The following is a 20483-nucleotide window of genomic DNA, read 5'->3' as shown; positions in this document are numbered from 1 at the left end:
GTGGAGGTTGACGCATGTGACACAGGAGTGGGAGGAGTCTTATCCCAACATAGTGGCGAGAGACAAAAGCTTCATCCTGTGGTGTTCTTTTCTAAGAAACTCATTGCTGCAGAGAGAAACTATGACGTTGGGCACCGTGAACTACTAGCCATCAGGCTTGCTCTTGAGGAGTGGAGACACTGGCTAGAGGGGGCCACTCACCCCTTCATAATCCTCACTGACCACAAGAATCTGGAGTATCTTAAGAAGACTAAAAGACTTAATCCGCACCAGGCCAGATGGGCACTCTTTTTCACACGGTTCAACTTCACCATCTCATTTTGTCCAGGCTCCAAGAACTCAAAGGCAGATGCCCTGTCCTGCACCTTTGCTTCAGACTATCAGGATCCCACCACCAACCCAATTCTCCCCTCCAAGTGCTTTCTGCAGTCCATTACATGGGACTTAGATCAGGAGAACGCAACCCAAGACTCTTCCAGTCAGTCTTTCATCAGGTCTTCTTTATGTACCCAAGCATCTCTGTGGGTGACTCATCACTTGGGCACATACATCTCCCACTACAGGACACCCTGGAAGCCATCAAACTCATCAAATGCTTAAGAACAAGTACTGGTGGGAAAACATGCTCACGGAGATCAACCAGTTCATCACATCATGTTCCAAGTGTGCACAAGCAAAGGTTCCACAAAATCCTTCAGCGGGTAAACTTTGCCCGCTCCCAGTACCTCAGAGACCTTGGTCACACTTAGCTATTGACTACATCACTGACCTACCACCATCACAAGGCAACACCACCATCATAGTGTTAGTAGACAGGTTCTCCAAGTCACTGAAACTCTTCCCTCTGCCAGGCATTCCCACAGCACTCCAGACAGTGGAACTTTTGTTCCAACAGGTTTTCAGACACTATGGTATCCCTGAGGACATAGTCAGCAACAGAGGTACCCAGTTTATCTCTCCCTTATAGACTTGCTTCATGGAATGACTTGGTGTTTCTGTAAGTCTCATGTCAGGCTACCATCCCCAATCTAATGGCTAGATGGAATAAACCAATCAGGAAATCGGATGCTTTTTACAGGTCTTTTGCATGAGAAACCGGGGGACTGGTCCTGCTTTATTCCATGGGCTGAGTGTACACAGCTCGTTTAAGCACTCAGCAACTCAGCTACCACCCTTTCAGTGCATACTCAGCTGCTAACCTCCGCTGTTCCCCTGGGATGACTCTCCAGTCCAAGTTCAAGCTGTAGAGGACTGGTTCTGTTAAAGCAGGAGTTCCATGCTCAACACCCAGACAAGCCAGCACCTAGGGGAAGAGGACGCCCCAGGAAGAATGGGGGGGGGGGGGGTGCTCTGTCAGTATGAGTGTTGAGAACGGCAGCACTGAACAAACTACAAACATGGCCACTCAAGACTACAATGCCCCTGAACCACAGTACCCCAAGTCACCAGAGTATTGAACACAGCTGAAGTGCATCTGTAATCAGCACAACACTACTTAAACACCTCACACTCAAGCACTCATTGCGAAGTATCGTCCCGAGTTCTCCAGTTCATACCGAGCCTTATCTTCCTGACTGTTTACCGTTATTCTGACTCTCACTACTTTTCCTTGTCTATTCTTCCTGCCTAGTCTACTTTGTCCTGTTCACCAATCGACTGACCCTCGCCTAGTCCATGACCACGATTCTTGTTTCATGATTTGGCTTCGTTACTGTTTGTTCCCCGCTCTCCTCTGCAATTACATCAGTAAGTGCCTGTGCCCTGACAATATGCCTTTGAACAAACCTGCTCTGTGTCCAGCTGTGTGTGAAGCTAAGTGTAGCTTGATGAATACGATTGGACAAGCCAGTGATGTCTCACTGCATGTCATTCTGGGGGTTTTCTATTTAACCTTCACTTGATGCCACGACCTTTTAAGCCCACTCATATTGCTCCTAAACCAATCATTATAATATTAATATGATAACTACAATAATATATTTATCTTTTTTGTCTCCTGTGGACCAAAATAATTTGCATACTGTCCTTAACTGTTTTACAAATGAGATAAAAAGTAGCCTTAAAAGCATCTTACGATTTTGACAATGAAAATGTTTATTATTGTCACTATACCTTTTAAATACTTAAAACTGTTATAATAAATATTTAGTTGTTAAATAAATAACTTTTTTTTATTTTCTTACTCATTTAGCCTGTCAGCTATTTTCTGCCAAGCAGCCTTACAAGCCTTGTTGATGGCTATAGTGTTCCCTTTTTTAGTTATAATATCTTTGTAGTCTTCATAGATTTTAATTAATAATTCCTGCTCAGACTGCATTAAAATGTGGCACGTTCTTTCAATTCATTCTTCCATATCTGGAATTGATTATCAGGGCTGCCTTATATATCATGTGGATGCACATGAATCTCGCCTTTCAAAACCTGTCTTGAATTAGCAGAAATGAAACACGCCTGAGTTTTGTTCATGGAACTTGTCAAGCCTGAAGTGACCTGTTACACTAAGTCACCCAAGGTCATTTCACATAAGCCTCGATTTTATAAGCTTGTGTCATGGCATTTACCACTTTATAATGTTGCCATTCCTTCTCACAACACTTAAAAGTTGTTTAGGGTCTGAAGATGCCAAGTGATGAAACATTTCAGGTGTTATTTGTTATTCTTGGTAGAATTCATTATTTTGCTCAAATTGTCTTGATAGCTAAAGTACACTATATTGCTGAAAGTACGGACACACCTGACCGTCACACCCATATGTGCTTGTTGAACATCCCATTCCAGAGTTAAGGCCCAGTCCCACAGTAGCAACAATGATAACTATAAATAAATGGGTCCCCTGCATTTTATGCGGTCGGTGCTCACACCAGATTGATAACGATACCTATAGCCCAGGCCTGGGTTTATCCTTATCGGTGAGCTTGCTTCTGGAATGATTTTTCCAGGTTTGGACCTGATCCGATAAAACATCTGACCAATCAGGTCATTGTTTACATGTGATGTTGTCTGAGCACGTGCTATTTTTCCCCCGGGTATCTTTGTATATCCTTGTTGCAGCATGAAGTCCCAGAATATGGATTCACAGAAAATAAACAAATATAATACAAAGCATGGATCTTTTATTCACGGTTATGTGATATTTTCTGTGAAATATCAACAGTGAATTAATAAACATATAAATGCAGGTAAGATATTTTAATTATGAACTTCAGCAGTCCAAACATTTAATTGTTTTAGACTTCTTAATGTTTTGTCCATGATGCATCATCCGTATGAAATCAGTAACCAATCTGTAATACACTGAAACGTAAGTGACCAATCCATAAATTATTAGCATCCATGATGCATCCGTATTAAAATTGGTAACCACTCTGTATTTTGTATCCTTTATTATATTTCCGTAATCTGTGACCTATCCATATTATATCAACCACCAGAGTGTGTGCATGGGTTGTTTTGAAGTCCAAGCTGTACAGTATGAACCGGAATAATGTGCTACTACTTGGAAAAAACTCCCATGACTATTCCTAAGTTGCATGCGTTTATTTCCCTGAGTGGCAGGACCAAGTGATATTATAGTGGGGATTATAGTAGTTGTGGTGTGACTGCTCCAGTCTGGAACTAAATTCAGGCAGAGGGATAGTTATAAGTATAGTTATAGTTATCGGTGTTGTGGGACCGGGCCCTTAGTCCCCTTTTGCTGTTATAATAAGCTCCACTCTTCTGGGAAGGCTTTCCACTAGATTTTGTTGCGTGGCTGTGGGGATTTGTGTCCATTCAGCCACAAGAGCATTAGTAAGCATAAGTGATATTTTTTTTAAATACTTTACTGCTTTTTATGCAGTACAAAGTTTTTTTTTTAATCGCTTATGATTACCAACTTAGCTGCATGAAGGGAAATCTTAATGCTATAGCATACAAAGACATTGCAGACATTCTAGTATGTTTCCACTTTGGTGGTAATGGTTTGTAGAATGATACATATTGGTGTAAAGGTCAAGTGTCCATAAACTTTTGGCTGTAGAGTGTATATGCATATTATAGAAGCCAACACTTTACCAAAGGTGTCCTGCTGTAGCCTACATGATCTAATGGTGGTTGGTCTAATTGCGTAGCTTGAACTAGCACTACTCCAAGCATGCACAATATAATGCTAACACTTTCAGACAATTATTCTATAGCTGACTCATTGTATTTAGCCTTTATGAATGAATCTGCATAATATAATGGCAATAAAGAGGAAAAAATGTTTTCTCAAATCACCTCTGGAGTTGACTCCTATTAGTGAACTGAATCAAATGATCTGATTCACTGAAAAGAACTCAAAATCCCATCATTTATTTAAACTGATATTCACTACTCCAAGTCATATAACAAAAAAAGAAATATTATTCTATCCACATTCACTGGATATGAGCAATCGCGTGCTCTGATTGGCTACTCTACTACCAGGCTATCAGCTCATATACCGTGAGTAGAGAAAAACAAATGGTGAAGCGTGTTGCTGAACCAACCGAGGACGAAATAAAAACTCGACTCGAAAACAAAACCACAAAAAATATTTAAAAAAGCAACAAAATATAGCATGAAAGTATTTGATGGTGAGATGGTTTTTCAAGAATTATTATTGCATTTTTCACAAATTGCTCCTGTCATTTCGCCGGTTTGTTTACATTCTAAGCGGAAATGATTTTGTCAGACGTTTTGTATAAAGTTTTTATTTATCAAATTTTGCAAAAAATAAAAATGCTCTGTTTCTCAAAATCCAGTGAATGTGGATAGAATAAAACAGTTATTCCACTCATCGTACATGGCTCATGTACGACTCGATTTCGTGGAATAATTGTTAATTATCAAAATGTCACTCACTATAACACAGTATTCAAAAGTAAAGCTTCATTACTGGAAATGCTTAAATTTGACTAATGAGCCTTATAACCTTTGTAATAGTTTAGCTGTTTTGCATTGACCACAAGCTGCAAATTCTCCTTGAAAAAAAGGGAAAAGAATCATATTTAAGCTCATAATGTAGCGTGGTGTATCATGAAAACGCTACATGCTTCTTTTGATGAGATTTTATAGTCTGACATGAACATTATAGCTGAAAGCTGATCTATCAGAAATACAGAGATTATACTCCTCCTCAGATCAGACCTGCTCAAATGTGGAAAAATTTCCTTGGTAATTCATGCTGTGTACTCATCTGCAATGTACAGACCACTCTGTGGGTTAGAGGAAACCGTTTTCTGCTGAACAGACATGCATTTTTCATTTGTGTCCAAATGCATTATTAATCTACTCCTTACATTTAGTGTTTATTCCATTTCCTGAGCTTCTGTTTCATTTTTCACTGCTAATTACACATCAGTAAAATATTTTCCTTTGTCCTTGTGCCGGTGCAGCCTAGTTTCAGTTATTATTCTGGGGATATGATGAACTTCACAGTAGATCATCAAATACCTATTTTCACCAAACTTAAAAAAACCTCATCAATTATTTTGTATTGTTTAATTATTTATATACACTCATCGGCCACTTTAATAGGAACTTGTTCTTGATTCTAAGATCCCTGTTCTTAGCTGCAGGAGTGGAACCCAACGTGTTCTTCTGCTGTTGCATGCTGAGATGCTTTTCTGCTCACCACGGTTGTAATGAGTTACTATATCCTTCCTGGCAAAAAAAGCTCAAACCAATCTGCCCATTTCCCTCTGACCTTCTCTTATCAACAAGGCGTTTGTTTCCACCCACAGAACTGTCACTCACTCACTCAATGTTTTCTGCACCTCATTCATTCATCTCATTATCTGTAGCCATTTTATCCTGTTCTACAGGGTCGCAGGCAAGCTGGAGCCTATCCCAGCTGACTACGGGCGAAAGGCGGGGTACACCCTGGACAAGTCGCCAGGTCATCACAGGGCTGACACATAGACACAGACAACCATTCACACTCACATTCACACCTACGCTCAATTTAGAGTCACCAGTTAACCTAACCTGCATGTCTTTGGACTGTGGGGGAAACCGGAGCACCCGGAGGAAACCCACGCGGACACGGGGAGAACATGCAAACTCCGCACAGAAAGGCCCTCGCCGGCCACGGGGCTCGAACCCGGACCTTCTTGCTGTGAGGCGACAGCGCTAACCACTACACCACCGTGCCGCCTAAGCATTTTCTATACTTTTAAATTTTACAAGGGGTAAATTATTTTAGTTTTTGTTAACTATATATTTTTCCCCCATTCAAAAGGGAGTGTAACCTACGGAACTATAGAAAAAAAATTCCAGTGCTTCAACCCAATATCCCAGTCTTAGCACAGCCCTGGTGTCCCAATTTATTTAAGTCCTATCCTGTCATTTCTTTGTTTCATTGCTAAGCCTCTGTTGTGTGTTTTGATGATCTATGCTGTATTTTCCAAGTTCTTGTTTTGGTCTCTGTTTTCTGAATCTTGCTTTGACTTTGTTAGTTTTGCTTAACAAGCCTGCAACCTTAATTTTAAAAAAATTAAATTAAAAAATAAAAAACTTGCTTCCATTTTATCACAACCTGGCTCGTAAAGCCATGACAAAGACAGGAGACACACCATTTTGTAGCATTAAATAAAGTAATTTATTAAACAACTCAAATTTAACCAAAGAAACAGCATAACAAAACAAATATCCAGAAAGCAACAGCCTTCTAAACAAAAAGCACCATCAGAGAGGAGCAAGCAAGGGGAGATCCCCCATCTTTGAGACATGCAGGTTTTTATAGCCAGCCAAACAGGTGAAGCCAATTTCCAGACTGAAAGGGAGGGACTAAATCTGGAATAGACCTAAGGAAAAATACTCCCAGAGAGAGAGAGAGAGAGAGAGAGAACACACCAAGGCATAAGATCCTCTGTCCAAAAGGAGGTAAACAAGGTAGGTTGGCAGTAAAGGGCAGGGTTCGTCACAATTTTCATCACTATCTGACAGCATGTTGGTACTGGAAAATAATCAGCTTTGGGATGGTAACAGTAACTTCCTCCTGTTATGTTTTATTCCTTACATATTGTTGTTGTTTTTCAGTGTGGCATTCTAAGCACAGAACAGTATGAAAATCTATAGATATTTTATTTGTAATGTTATTATGAACTTCAGACCTGCGTATAGACCTGCGTAAATCATTACTGCGTGGCTGTTTGGGTGCACAGTACCAGCGGGGACGCGTCAGGGCCTTCTAGTCCTTCAGAGAAGCCCAAACATATCAGCATTTCAAATGTTATATTTAATTTCTTTCATAATTTCATCATAATTATTCTCTTCTAATTATAATTTGGCCTCATTTTCTATCAAATATGCTTCAGAAATGAAAGGGTTACTGTCCTGAAAACATTAAAATCGAGTTCTCCAATGAGATTGTTTGTTTGTTGTCTCTAGGCTGAGAAGAGTTTAGAGCTGCTCACTCATTGGTTAGGACTTCATTGCTGGGACAGAAGGCCATGGCAGTGTATGTTTATGGAGGAAGTGACAGATGAATTAACCAATCAGATTTTGATTTATAGTGGGAGGGACCAAAAATTTATCGCCCTCAGCCTTCTTGAAGGCCAATGTGAGCTTAACCGCAAGTCGGCGCCATCAGCACAGCAGTGAAGTCACCTTCCAGCCGGTGTAGCGTTCATCAATAGTGTTAGTGAATACTAATAAAGCAGTCAAGCCAGTGCTATCGAGAGCTAAGTTAAGCAGAAGGAAATTTATAAGCATCCAGTGTCTAATGTCCTTAACACATTCCTCAATTCTATTAAGCTGGTGTCTCTCATCAGGTTTTGCAGAGACATACAACTGTGTGTCATCAGCATAACAGTGGAAACTAATACAATGTTTACGAATAATATCGCCCAGAGGTAACATATATAGAGAAAAAAGCAGTGGACCCAAGACAGAACCTTGTGGAACACCAAACTTTACCTCGGTACGTCTAGAAATATCACCATTTATATCAACATACTGATAACGATCAGTCAGATAAGACCTGAGCCAGGAGAGGGCCATTCCCTTAACTCCCACAACATTTTCTAGTCTGTCCAGAAGAATGGAATGATCAATGGTATCAAATGCTGCACTAAGGTCAAGCAACACAAGTAGTGAGACACAGCTCTGATCAGATGCCAACAGTAGGTCGTTTACTACTTTAACCAGTGCTGTCTCTGTGCTATGATGAGGTCTAAATCCTGACTGATACATTTCATGGATGTTATTCCTATGTAAATATGAGCATAACTGCTGTGCCACAGCTTTTTCAAGGATCTTGGAGATAAAGGGGAGGTTTGATATTGGCCGATAATTGGACAGCTGACAGGGATCAAGGTCAGGTTTTTTAATCAGGGGTTTGATAACTGCTAGTTTAAAGGATTTGGGTACATAGCCAATCATAAGAGAAGAATTTATTATTTTTAGAAGCGGTTCAATTACTCCAGGCATTATATGTTTGAATAGATGTGTCGGTAAGGGATCTAGTACGCAAGTTGAGGCTTTTGATGTAGAGATTAATGAAAGTAATTCAGTTTCTTTTAGGGGAGTAAAACATTCTAACTGATGATCTGATACAGTTATATTGTTAACTACAAGGTCACTTTCATTGTCTAACCTTAAATTAGTAGTTTGAATTTTTTGTCGGATATTCTCAATTTTGTCATTAAAAAAATTCATGAAGTCGTTGCTACTACATACTGCAGGTGTGCATGTGTTGATAGTGGACTTATTCCTGGTTAATTTTGCTACAGTATTAAATAGGAATCTAGGATTATTTTTGTTATCTTCTATTAGGGAGGAGAAATATGTTGATCTCGCAGCACTAAGAGCTTTTCTATACTTCAGGAAGCTCTCCTTCCAAGCTAATTTGAACACTACCAATTTTGTTTGACGCCATTTACGTTCCAATTTTCGAGTGGTCTGTTTTAATGTGCGAGTGTCATCATTATACCAGGGTGCTAATTTTTTGTCTCTGACCATTTTCCTTTTTAGAGGAGCTACATTATCTAAAGTATGGCGGAATGTTGACTCTAAGCATTCAGTTGCCTGATCAAGTTCTGCAGGGGCTGACAGTGACCCAATCAAAGTTGACAGCTCTGGGAGATCATTTATAAAGCTCTGTGCAGTAGTTGACGTGAAAGTACGTTTAATACAGTAGCGTGGTGACGTGCATATATTATTACTCAGACATAGTTTGAATGAGATGAGACAATGATCTGAGATAACTTCAGACTGTGGAAGTATGACTATATTGTCTACGTTTAATCTGAATGTTAGTATTAGATCAAGGGTGTGACCACCATTATGGGTCGGTCCTATGACATTCTGCTTAATCCCGACTGAATCTAAGATGGACACAAACACTGTTTTTAAAGGGTCTTCTGGGTTATCGAAGTGAATATTAAAATCTCCGACAACTAAAGCTTTGTCTAAGGAAATAACCAAATCTGAGATAAAATCTGCAAATTCAGAAAGAAACTCAGAATATGGCCCCGGGGGCCTGTAAATAATAAGCAATGGAATTAACTGGGTAGACTTATTTTTCGAGGCTACATACATTATATGAGTATGAAGAACTTCAAATGTATTAAATTTATAACCAGGTTTGTGTGTTACACCTAGATAATCGTTATAAATAACCGCGACGCCTCCTCCTCTGCCAGTTAGACGAGGCTGGTGTATATAACTGTATCCAGGAGGACTCGCTTCATTTAATGCTATATATTCATTTGGCTTAATCCATGTTTCTGTTAAACACAGTACATTAAACTCCTGATCAGTAATGAGTTCATTAACCATTAGCGCTTTAGATGTAAGAGATCTAATATTTAATAGCCCCACCTTTAGATCAAAGGTGCTGGCAGCAGCTGTACAGTCAGTATGATCTAATTTTATATTGATTAGGTTACTGGAACAAACTCTCTGAATATTTCTACCTTTTTGTTGAGCTCGGGGAACAGACACAGTCTCGATGTAGTGGGCTCATTGGGGATAGATTAGGGATAAAATTAGCTCATGTTTTAAGTCGTTCAAATTCTGTAAAGCTGCTTTGCGACAATGTTTATTGTTAAAAGCGCTGTACAAATAAACTTGATTTGATTTGAGAGCTACAGGCTAACGACCGAGAAACTAAGATTTCTGTCTCCAGACTCTTCTTCCATGCTGCATGCTCACTACAGTATTTTTCACTCAGACTTAAATATTCATTTCCCTGTGTAATTTACTGAGTTACTTTTAAAATCAACATCGACAGCTCCACACAACGGAGCGACCTGGCAGCCTGCCGCTAATCCCTTACAAAATCCTTTACCCTGTTGCTTTTTTGGTGTCTGGCTAAGGTTTGGCTGAGCTCAAGTCCCAGCTCTAATAGTAACGGTTCACCACTGCACAGTACTGTATGTGATGTGACACTGGGAGGAAAACCCCTCATCCCAGACCTCCAATACATTCATCTCACACATTGTTCATACACATCATCTATCAGACAACACTCAGGCCTCAAGCAAGGAATTCTCATTCACTCATCACTGTGAGCATGATAAAGGGATGATGAGGGTCTGACATGAGAGAGGGATTAGCTGTATTAGTGATCAAATCATCAGATATGGCACACAGGTCCTTCAGAGAACCCTCAATGGACCATCCACTTTGAGTTACAGGACACTTTACTCAATAGCTTCCCACTGGATTATATTTATAGCTGCAAACAAATCTTGATGAACTCTTTGAAATAATCCAGATTTCTGAACTTCAGCCATCTCATTTATTAATGAAAGAGGCTTATTTAATAAACCATACACACAATTTTCTCTTTCATATCAAACTGATGGTTTCAAACATCCAAGGTCACAGATGAAAAAATGTCTATGAGTCTCTAAAATCTAATCTAATATTGGAGTCAGATCACTCAGGCTTCATCAGGCATGTTTTTTTGACCTGCATACTTAACCTGCTGTAAGGAGATGGCGATGAAGAGGAAGTGGATTAGATAACGATCGAATCCTATTAGGAGTCATCGATGCAGGCTTGCAGATAACTTCAAAGGGTTCACAAACTTTTGCTTCTCCTGTGATTCTGCAGCCGAGTGACACTTGGTTGACAATAAAGAACCTTGCAATCTTCTACATCTTTAATCTGAAGAAACAATACAGATGAGGAACTGGGGGGTCGTAATTCTTGGAATGCTTTATTTTTCTGCTACATTTTTGTTCCATCTCTCAAGCAAGATAAAAGTTCTTTCAGCACTGTCACGACTTAGTTCCACTTGGTTATAGAGATGTGGATTTGGTGCAGATGTGAGGCCACCACTGGTTCTCATTAGGGCTCCGGTTTCTCATTTTGCCCAAATTTCTAACTGTTTATTTATTGCTAATTCCTATCTACTAGCTAGTTCTTCCCTTTCGCACGGCAGCTACCAAACCTGGGAGTATAACATGTACGTTTACAAAACTTGGCAGATGTCCTTATCCAGAGCAACTTACAGAAGAGCTCTGTGGTCTCCATCAAGGAAATGACAGTCAACAGATTCTTTCTGTAAGACACATGAAGTCAGTTGTATCTTCTCCAATTGCTTCTCATGCAACAACACAGGACATGAACCTTAGAATATGAATATGAAGTTCTTATATTTTAATTACACACATCACGTTAAATTATTTTTCCCTGTAATGTATTTGAAACATAAAAAAAATACTTTTCACCAATGTTTTTTTCTTTCTTTTGAACTTCCTTCAGGTAAGATTTCCCTTTAAAAGCAGAACCTTAATTGTTCAGAACCTTAAATACAAATATCAAAGATACAAATATGTAAATTAGGCTAAAGGTCAAGCATCCAGGAGTCCTGGGAAAATCCAGACATTTTAGATGAAGACATTTTAAAACAGGGCGGCACGGTGGTGTAGTGGTTAGTGCTGTCGCCTCACAGCAAGAAGGTCCGGGTTCGAGCCCCGTGGCCGGCGAGGGCCTTTCTGTGCGGAGTTTGCATGTTCTCCCCGTGTCCGCGTGGGTTTCCTCCGGGTGCTCCGGTTTCCCCCACAGTCCAAAGACATGCAGGTTAGGTTAACTGGTGACTCTAAATTGAGCGTAGGTGTGAATGTGAGTGTGAATGGTTGTCTGTGTCTATGTGTCAGCCCTGTGATGACCTGGCGACTTGTCCAGGGTGAACCCCGCCTTTCACCCGTAGTCAGCTGGGATAGGCTCCAGCTCGCCTGTGACCCTGTAGAACAGGATAAAGCGGCTACAGATAATGAGATGAGATGACATTTTAAAACAGTGTTTATGTTCCACTCAAATAGCTATTTTTCTACAGGGATGCTAAACACTCAATGCTAAGCAGGGCCGTTTCTTGCTAAAAGTGTATACACAATCATTTAGGGCCCACAGACCTTTTAAAATAGATATACAAAAAAAAGGGGGAAAAAACATTTTACTATCATTTTCAGAAAAGGTTTGTATCACAGGGTAGCCCCTTGTGGTGCAAAAAAGAATAGAAACTGCAATTTATGCAACGAAGTTAAGAAGCTAACACAACCAGCCTCAGAAGATAAAGAAGAAGTGGTGATTATTAAGTGTTCATATTAATCTGGGGTGAAAAAAACACATTCAGAAAAAAAAGCAGAAGATGAGAAACGGACCCAAAACACTGGTAAGAAATGAATGCTGATGAATTAGATTTAGCCAATTTGTCCACTTTCTTGCTTCAGCTTGTTGATGTATTTGACATGGGATGTTAGTGAATAACTACCTAGGTAACTTGTACATTATTTGTCACATATACTCAAGCACAGTGAAATTTCTCCTCTGCATTTAACCCATCTGAAGTAGTGAACACACACACACACACACACACACACACACACACACACCAGAGCAGTGGGCAGCTAGAGGAACATAGCTACCTGGGAAGCAGTTGGGGGTTAGGTGCGTCATTCAAGGGCACTTCAGCCATGATACAGAGGGAGGAGAAAGTACTGTTCATTCACTCAACTCCCCTCACACTTTTCCTGCCGGTTCCAGGAATTGAACCAGTGACCCTTTGGGCTCAAGGCTGCTTCTCCCCAGATAGTACACCTACATCAGCCCAACGTTGGCCCACCGTTGGCTGCACTGACAGTACATCAGAGGTATGACCAGCGGGACTTCGTCGGGCCGACATCGACAAGCCGATAAAGGGGAAAAAATGAGATCTCGTTACTCTTGCATGTCCTGTCACCCACGAGCCACTGGTGGTCTGATAACGGACCACCAGATGTGTTTGCCGCTCACTATCGCTAGCAGGCCACTGGATTCTGAAAACATTCTGCAGATTCTGAAAATAAAAAAGTTGCAATACTACCCTGCTGTTGGGCAGCATGGTGGTGTAGTGGTTAGCATGGTTGCCTCACAGCAAGAAGGTTCTGGGTTCGAACCCAGTGGCTGGTGAGGGCCCTTCTGTGTGGAGTTTGCATGTTCTCCCCGTGTTTGCATGGGGGTGCTCTGGTTTCCCCCACAGTTTAAAGACATGGTTAGGTTAATATGGGACAGCCTTGGGCTGAGGTGCCCTTGAGCGAGGCACCTAACTCCCAACTGCTCCCCGGGCGCTGTTAGCATGGCTGCCCACTGCTATGTGTGTGTGCTCATTGCTCATGTGTGTGTTCACTGCTTCAGATGGGTTAAATGCAGAGAGGAAATTTCACAAGTGTCTGATGAATAAAGTTGTGCTTTCTTTCTTTTCTTTTTTATAATTGAATAATCTTTAGAATAAAAAAAATATGAGAACAGTTAAAGTGAATATCTGCATCCTTTTTTTTCCCCCTTTATCAGCTTGCCGACGTCGGCCCGACGAAGGCCTGCTGGTCATGCCTCTGATGGAGTGGACCAACATAGGTGTGCTATCTGGGTCTAACCTTCAGGCCATGGTTGCCTGGTGCAGTTGTGCCCTTCTAAAGTTTGGGCGAAAAAACAGTGTAAAATGGTGCATTCTCCTGCATTCTGAGTGCCATATTTGAAGAAAATTGATTGAGAAGTCTGACTGATGTAGTTCACAAAATATTGCTTCTCATCTTGCCTCGATGCTTTGATGCTGGATGATTCGACGACCAAGTCACCTTGAACTTGTTGTCATAGCAATTCTTTTTTTTCCTTCACAGTTTTCATTGTTCGCGATCACCAGAGCATGTCTGGTTTTTACAAACACTGGTATGATTTATTATAATGTAACCTCATTGCTGATTGGCTAGAACCATAACGAGAACCAATGGAATGGCGCAATAGGATAGAGTGATACGATTTAGATTCAACATCATTATCGTGCCGTTCCATCGGCTTTCAGCTTCACTTAATATGACTATTTGACGCTATATAGCCTACTTGTATCCCCTGTGCTGAAAACAGCTGAAGTGAGGTCAGAAGAGTGAATTCAACAGCGTTTACTGCTTTATTTTGTAATGCGGTAGTTTTTAGACCTAAAAGTGGTAGACTACCATGTGAATCGGTAGAGTTGGCAAGTATCCTTGTATCTAGAGTAAGAAATTTTAGGCTAACACACGTCATATTTCTAGCTCATTATTACCAGTTATGACAACAGTAGCCTGGTGATTGATCCAAGACAATGAAATATTAATTCTGTTTGTTCTTGCAAATTAAATAATATTACTGGGGTGAGGGTGGGCCTCTGAGTAAGGTGTTGCTTACCCTAGGCTGACACTTGCACGACTTTTGGCCATGATTTTGTCGTGGCAAGTCGTGCCATTTTGGGGCACGAACTGGGAGGCTCCCGCACTGTTCACGACTAGTTCACGCATAGTTCACGACGAGTTCACGAATGCGTGCCCGTCCACATTCACGAACTGGCACGACGAGTTCACGCATAGTTTGCGCATAGTTTACGCACTTCCCGCATTGGCACGACGAGTTTGCGCAATTCGGACGGTGTCGTGCCGACTTGGGCACGCCTGTGTCATGCACAACCTCATCCTCATCAGATACCCACACGCAATTTCAGAAGTGGACCGCGAAGATCCGGACACACATGATCTGATCCCTGGTGGATGGAGGACTGACCGACACCTGCAGGGGCTGCTGCCTCTAACCAGCCATCATACCCAGAAGGATGCAAAGGATCAGCGAGACTACCTGTCACATTACTACATGTCCCCTGCTGGTGCTGTCCCTTGGCAAGAAAGAATGGTAGTAGCTTCATGAGCTGCATCCACAGTTGTTCCATTTTTGAAATAAAAGAAACGAAACTGGGCGGCACGGTGGTGTAGTGGTTAGCGCTGTCGCCTCACAGCAAGAAGGTCCTGGGTTCGAGCCCCGGGGCCGGCGAGGGCCTTTCTGTGTGGAGTTTGCATGTTCTCCCCGTGTCCGCATGGGTTTCCTCCGGGTGCTCCGGTTTCCCCCACAGTCCAAAGACATGCAGGTTAGGTTAACTGGTGACTCTAAATTGAGCGTAGGTGTGAATGTGAGTGTGAATGGTTGTCTGTGTCTATGTGTTAGCCCTGTGATGACCTGGCAACTTGTCCAGGGTGTACCCCGCCTTTTGCCCGTAGTCAGCTGGGATAGGCTCCAGCTTGCCTGCGACCCTGTAGAAGGATAAAGCGGCTACAGATAATGAGATGAGAAAGAAACGAAACTCCCCCCCCCAAAAAAAGTCATGAAGGAATAGAAAATAAAAGACATTAAAGAAAAAAAGCAAGAAAAAAAATTGCGAATGGCGAGAAGTGTCCGGGAAGCCCTATATATACCCCCGCACCGACGCGAGCGCCACTGTCGCTCAGTAGTCGTGAACTGCTCGTGAACTCGTCGTGAACTGCTCGTGCCATGCACAAACTGTTCGTGAAGTGCGTAAACTAGTCATGAACTGCTCGTGCCATCAATGCGTGACCGTGTCAGTGGGAAGGCACGGCCACGCTGCGACGCGCACCAATTCATGAACATGTCGTGAACTACTCGTGAACTCGACGTGAGCTGTTCGTGAACTATTCGTGGCAGTTCGTGACAGTCATGGCATGGCGCGCACTTCCACGTACTGGCACGCATCCTCCCGCATCGTCACGACGAGTTCATGACGAGCTCACAAACAGTTTGCGCATAGTTCACGACCCGGTCGCGAAATTTTGTCGTGACCAAAATTTTGAACATTTCAAAATTCTCGTCCCGACATGGCACGCAGTCACGATGGGTTTACGCACACTTCACGCCAGTTTACGACTAGTTTGCGCACTGGCACGACTTGAGTCGTGCCAATGCGTGCCATGGAATCGTGCAAGTGTCAGCGTACCCTTAAGAGGTGGCAAATGATCAGAAATGGCTCTGATGCTTAGGCCAAGTTTACATTAGACTGTATCTGTCTCGTTTTCTTCGCGGATGCACTGTCCGTTTACATTAAAATGCCTGGAAATGCCGGGAAATGGGAATCCGCCAGGGTCCACGTATTCAATCCAGATCGTGTCTGGTCCGGTGCTGTGTAAACATTGAGAATACGCAGATACACTGAGCTGAGCTCTAGCTGGCGTCGTCATTGGACAACGTCACTGTGACATCCACCTTCCTGATTCACTGGCGTTGGTCATGTGACGCGACTGCTGAAAAACGGCGCGGACTTCTGCCTTGTATCACCTTTCATTAAAGAGTATAAAAGTATGAAAATACTGCAAATACTGATGCAAATACTCCCCATTGTGTAGTTATGATTGTCTTTAGGCTTGCCATCCTTCCACTTGCAAGTAGTAAGTGATATGCGCTGGGATCACACACACAGCGGCTCAGTCCCGAATTGTGGCTTGTGCACTTCACTCGCGCGCTCTGTGAGCTGCGCAGGGCCGGAGTGCGCACCCTCCAGAGGGCACTCGCTGTTCAGGGCGGAGTGATTTGGAGCGCAGGATGCCTGCGGAGCCGAGCGTATCCGTGTATTGGTGTTGCTGTGTGCACGCGAATCGTGTATTGGTGTTGCTGTGTGCACACTAATCGTTTTAAAAACGTTAATCTGATGATCCGCTGATACGGTCTAATGTAAACCCCACCTTAGTATATTCTCTGGATATGGGTAACTGTATAGTTAACATTCCAGCTAGTTGGCAATCGTTAGCAGCTAACTGCCAAAGCTAGCTGCTTAACAGGAATATAGCTATTTCAGTAGAACGTAAAAATTTTAGATGCATTCACCTCATTACAGTACATATCTTCCATTTTGGAAGATATTCTATGTCTCTTGACTTCACGTCATGGATGTGAGCATGGCATACAACTGTCAAACTTTACCCAGTGACCATTACATTACTGGGATTTAGCAGATGCTCTTATCCAGAACAATGTACAACACACCTAAGGAGCATTTGGGGGTTCAGTACCTTGCTCAAGGGCACTTCAGCCATTCCTGCTGGTCCAGGGGCTCAAACCAGCAACCTTTTGGCCCCAAAACTGCTTCTCTAACCATTAGGCCACAGCTTCCAGTTAAAGTCTGACCACTCTGAAAGTGTCTGTGTTTCCCTGGGAATCCAGGCTCTTTCACTTTTGGCCTAATTTACATAAAATCTGTATTTCTGGATATTTTAAATTTTGACATTTGTATTTTTTAATCTCAAAACTACATATGTGGTTAACGTATGTATGTTTACAGTACACAGTAAATGTTTTAAAGGTGACTCTTATCCCAAGTAAGATCAAATCATTGGAAAAAAATGTACATTTATTAAATACACTATGAGAAAAAAACAATTCGATTTAATGTTATATGGTACAAGTATAAGAAATTAATATTCATATATTCAGCTTGCTATCTTCCAAGCTCCATAACAGAACAGCTCTGAACAGTTGAAGGACAGCTTCAATTGCTCTCATCAATATGCATGACTTCAGAGCCACTGGTAATTAGAGCAGGGCCAATGCTCTATTTAATGTATAGCTATAGCATCATCATAGCTATAATCACATGATCACCCAATGACAAGGTGAAACCTTAGTACTGTTTAGAATCCACATGATATGGAAGTCCCAAAGGGGATTTTCTGCACTGAAGCACTACTCTGATGAAGTCTCTAACATTGTGGTGTAGATTTTCCATGTAAGTGAGTCAGCATGATAAAACAGAGAATAGGGGAATATAATTCCTCTGCATGACTCTTCTCCTGAGGTTGATGTGCTTCAGGGCTCAGGGTTCGATGCACAGTGAGTAATGGCACTGATGTAATCAGAACTTTAGGAAAATGAGTTTGATCAGTTGATAGCTTCAGAGTTAAAGGGTCACCTGCTTGCTGCTGTGAATTTCTGAGTGCTTTCTCATGTATTAGTCAGAGTTCAAATTCATTGTTTTGCTTGTTTGTTTGGTCCGATTCACTCTGGTGTGGATTCAAAAAATGTTACTCAAAGATATAGAAAGCATTTTATTCATTGCTGAGAAATACAGTGGTGCTTGAAAGTTTGTGAACCCTTTAGAATTTTCTATATTTCTGCATAAATATGACCTAAAACATCATCAGATTTTCACACAAGTCCTAAAAGTAGATAAAGAGAACCCAGTTAAACAAATGAGACAAAAATATTATACTTGGTCATTTATTTATTGAGGAAAATGATCCAATATTACATATCTGTGAGTGGCAAAAGTATGTGAACCTTTGCTTTCAGTATCTGGTGTGACCCCCTTGTGCAGCAATAACTGCAAATAAATGTTTGCGGTAACTGTTGATCAGTCCTGCACACCGGCTTGGAGGAATTTTAGCCCGTTCCTCCGTACAGAACAGCTTCAACTCTGGGATGTTGGTGGGTTTCCTCGCATTAACTGCTCGCTTCAGGTCCTTCCACAACATTTCCATTGGATTAAGGTCAGGACTTTGACTTGGCCATTCCAAAACATTCACTTTATTCTTCTTTAACCATTCTTTGGTAGAACGACTTGTGTGCTTAGGGTTGTTGTCTTGCTGCATGACCCACCTTCTCTTGAGATTCAGTTCATGGACAGATGTCCTGACATTTTCCTTTAGAATTCACTGTTATAATTCAGAATTCATTGTTCCATCAATGATGGCAAGCTGTCCTGGCCCAGATGCAGCGAAACAGGTCCAAACCATGATACTACCACCACCATGTTTCACAGATGGGATAAGGTTCTTATGCTGGAATGCAGTGTTTTCCTTTCTCCAAACATAACGCTTCTCATTTAAACCATGAAGTTCTATTTTGGTCTCATCCATTCACAAAACATTTTTCCAATAGCCTTCTAGCTTGTCCACGTGATCTTTAGCAAACTGCAGACAAGCAGCAATGTTCTTTTTGGAGAGCAGTGGCTTTCTCCTTGCAACCCTGCCATGCACACCATTGTTGTTCAGTGTTCTCCTGATGGTGGACTCATTAACATTAACATTAGCCAATGTGAGAGAGGCCTTCAGTTGCTTAGAAGTTACCCTGGGGTCCTTTGTGACCTCACCGACTATTACATGCCTTGCTCTTGGAGTGATCTTTGTTGGTCGACCACTCCTGGGGAGGGTAACAATGGTCTTGAATTTCCTCCATTTGTACACAATCTGTCTGACTGTGGATTGGTGGAGTCCAAACTCTTTAGAGATGGTTTTGTAACCTTTTCCAGCCTGATGAGCATCAACAACACTTTTTCTGAGGTCCTCAGAAATCTCCTTTGTTCGTGCCATGATACACTTCCACAAACATGTGTTGTGAAGATCAGACTTTGATAGATCCCTGTTCTTTAAATAAAACAGGGTGCCCACTCACACCTGATTGTCATCCCATTAATTGAAAACACCTGACTCTAATTTCACCTGCAAATTAACTGCTAATCCTAGAGGTTCACATACTTTTGCCACTCACAGATATGTAATATTGGATCATTTTCCTCAATAAATAAATAAATGACCAAGTATAATATTTTTGTCTCATTTGTTTAACTCTTTATCTACTTTTAGGACTTGTGTGAAAATCTGATGATGTTTTAGGTCATATTTATGCAGAAATATAGAAAATTCTAAAGGGTTCACAAACTTTCAAGCACCACTGTATGTTAAAGGTCCCATGGCATGAAATTTTCACTTTCTGAGGTTTTTTAACGTTAAAATGAGTTCCTCTGACCTTCTTAAGTCACCCCAGTGGCTAGAAATTTCATAATGTGTAAACCAAACTATGCCCAACATTTGAGAATGGCGCGTCAAAACGGCACGTTGATAAGCTCTTCCCTTTACTACGTCAGCAAGGGAGATGATCCCCACGCCCCCCCTCTGGATTCCCACCCACTGTATGGATTGCCCCGCCCAGTTGTAGTGAGGAGACCATAGAGGACACAACAACATGGCATCACCTAAGCGAGTGAAACATGGAAATTGCGCTGTACATGGATGTGACAACACAGAAAAGAGTCTGTTTTTACTGCCGACGGGAGAGCCCCTGAAGACGCAGTGGCTTAATTTTATTTACTTCAATAATACGCCGTTGAGTCTACCTAAGACGGTGTATGTTTGTCGGAAGCATTTTCCTGAGGAATGTTTCCACAACTTGGGACAGTACAGGGCAGG

The 20483-nt window shown here is 41.7% G+C and overlaps 1 pseudogene; it reads left to right on the top strand.

The window, feature by feature from the left end:
* Positions 1-622: 622 nt before the first annotated feature.
* The window catches only part of LOC132895968 (uncharacterized), a 45242-nt pseudogene continuing 25381 nt past the window's right edge, over positions 623-20483 (top strand).

This window comes from Neoarius graeffei, chromosome 13 (genome assembly GCF_027579695.1).
Source record: "Neoarius graeffei isolate fNeoGra1 chromosome 13, fNeoGra1.pri, whole genome shotgun sequence".
NCBI lineage: Eukaryota > Metazoa > Chordata > Actinopteri > Siluriformes > Ariidae > Neoarius > Neoarius graeffei.
The sequence above is the reverse complement of the archived record's forward strand: the minus strand, read 5'-3'. Positions and strand labels throughout refer to the sequence as shown.